We start from the raw sequence: 2,234 nt of genomic DNA, 5'->3' as shown, positions 1-2,234 counted from the left end.
AGGATACGGAGGGTGCTCGGAGTACGACGTTGGTGACGTGGCGAGGTTAACCGTGGATACAACCGCAAATGTCCCTTTCGAAGAGATCTGCTCCACTGCGTTGGAGTTTATCTTCACTCATGCTGCTAAGCCGCTTGAGATCTAGCCACGTGGCTTTCCAATATCATTCTCATATTAATTTCTTCTTCAATCCTTACTATAGGAGAAAGAGCTTTGTAAATTATTGTAATAACTATTCTGATTGCACTTGATAGTATTATATTTTTTTTTTTGTAAAAAAAAATGAAATATTTTAAAATTTGTCACCAAAATAAAAGGACGTGTTATATATTTTACTAAATGTTATTGGATATGAATGATAGTAAAATATATATTTATGACTTCGATAAGATGGATAAATATTAATAAAAAAGTACATAATGAAATAATTCAGATAAAAAGAGATAGAAGGTGTAGAAGGAAAATAATCATCAAGATACAATCTCTATGAGAATCTAATTTGAATCCATTTCTTATCTTTTTATATGAAAAAAAAAATACAAATATACGAAAAAAAAAGAAAAAAGGTTACATGTATGCTCGTAGATGATCATTTTGACACCTATAAAGATATATGATTTAATATATTTTTTATTTTTAATTGAAAAATAATATAATCGTCCTTTATATTTTATAAGTTATGAGTAAACTTCTATTTAAAATACTACTTTTAATTTAAAAAAAATTGAAAATAAAAGCCTTCATATATTTTTCCTTCTCATACATTTCTCTTGTCTATTTTTGGTCATTAAAAATTTTCAACTCACACTTGATTCCAACGATTTACAAATATAGTATTCGATACTATGATCAAAATGAAGTCTCTTAGATGAAGAGAGTTATGATGATAACAATACCAAATAAATTAAAAAATTTGTTAAATTTTTTCAGTATTAAAAATTGAATGTGATATGACGGTACAATTTTTTATATATATTTGGATTAATTTACTTTCAAATTTATGCATTTAAATCATATTTAAAATTAATTATCGAAAAGTTTAAGTCATGTTTCATGATAATCACTTCGTCGTAAATAAGTTTTGAAATGTATGCAAGATTTCTTAATAAAAGTTGTTATAAGGTTTAGTAATTTCAATGAAATTAAACTTAATTAATTATCACTGTCAAGGAAAGTCATATATATCAAAAGTTGTTATAATGTTTACTAATTTCAATGAAATTAAACTCAATTAATTATCACTATTAAGAAAAGTTATATATATATATATATATAGGGGTTTGTTAACACGCGTACGCCTATTTTTCAGTTGGTACGTTTTAACAATGTATACCGGATTATAGTAGACAAAAGTACCCTCATTTATCATGGATTCAAGTTTTAAGGTCAAGGATATTTAAATAATTTTCATTCTCAAAACTAAAAAAAAAGAAACTCCCAAACCCTTACTCACCTCCTCATTCCTCTCAACCCTTTCTCTCTCATCTCTCTCACTCCAACATCTCTCTCATTCCAACATTTTCTCTGTCATCCCTACTGTTGTCCCAATTGAAAAAAAAATTCAGAAATCCTTTGTCATTAGAGATATTTTCTCTCTCATCTCAACATTTTCTCTGTCATCATTCCAACATTTTTTCTCTTATTTCAACTCAATTGAAGATGGTGGTAGCAATTTGAATCAGAGATATTTTTTAAAAATTGAAAAAGTTTACTCTTTTATAATCATTTTATATTTATTAATGTGTGTAAAATGAATATAAGCTTTGTCATTTTATGTTACTCTTCCCAAATCTCAAAGGTAAAAAATGATTTTACTGGTTTTATCTTGCACAGTGGTCAAAGTTTATTCTAAACGCCTGTAGAAGTTGATTCAGTGATAAAATAGGGACATAAGGGAATTAAAGAGATTGATATAGAAGAATCCCATACCAACAAAGGAAAAATAAATACTTTGTGTAAAGGAAAAAGGACAAGGGTTAGGCAAGGGTTTATGATTTTTTTTTTAATTGGGGCAATATGAATGACAGAGAAAATGTTGGAGTGAGAGAGAGAAAAGAGAAAGGGTTGAAAGGAATGAGGAGGTAAGTAAGGGTTTGGGGGTTTCGTTTTTTTTTTAGTTTTGAGAATGAAAATTATTTAAATATCCTTTACCTTTAAAACTTAGAATCCATGATAAATGAGGAAACGTACCAACTAAAAAACAGGCGTACGCGTGTTAACAAACCCCATATATA

The sequence above is a fragment of the Vigna radiata genome, chromosome 6, assembly GCF_000741045.1.
Source record: "Vigna radiata var. radiata cultivar VC1973A chromosome 6, Vradiata_ver6, whole genome shotgun sequence".
In the NCBI taxonomy this organism is placed as follows: Eukaryota; Viridiplantae; Streptophyta; class Magnoliopsida; order Fabales; family Fabaceae; genus Vigna; species Vigna radiata.
Note: the sequence above shows the minus strand (reverse complement) of the source record.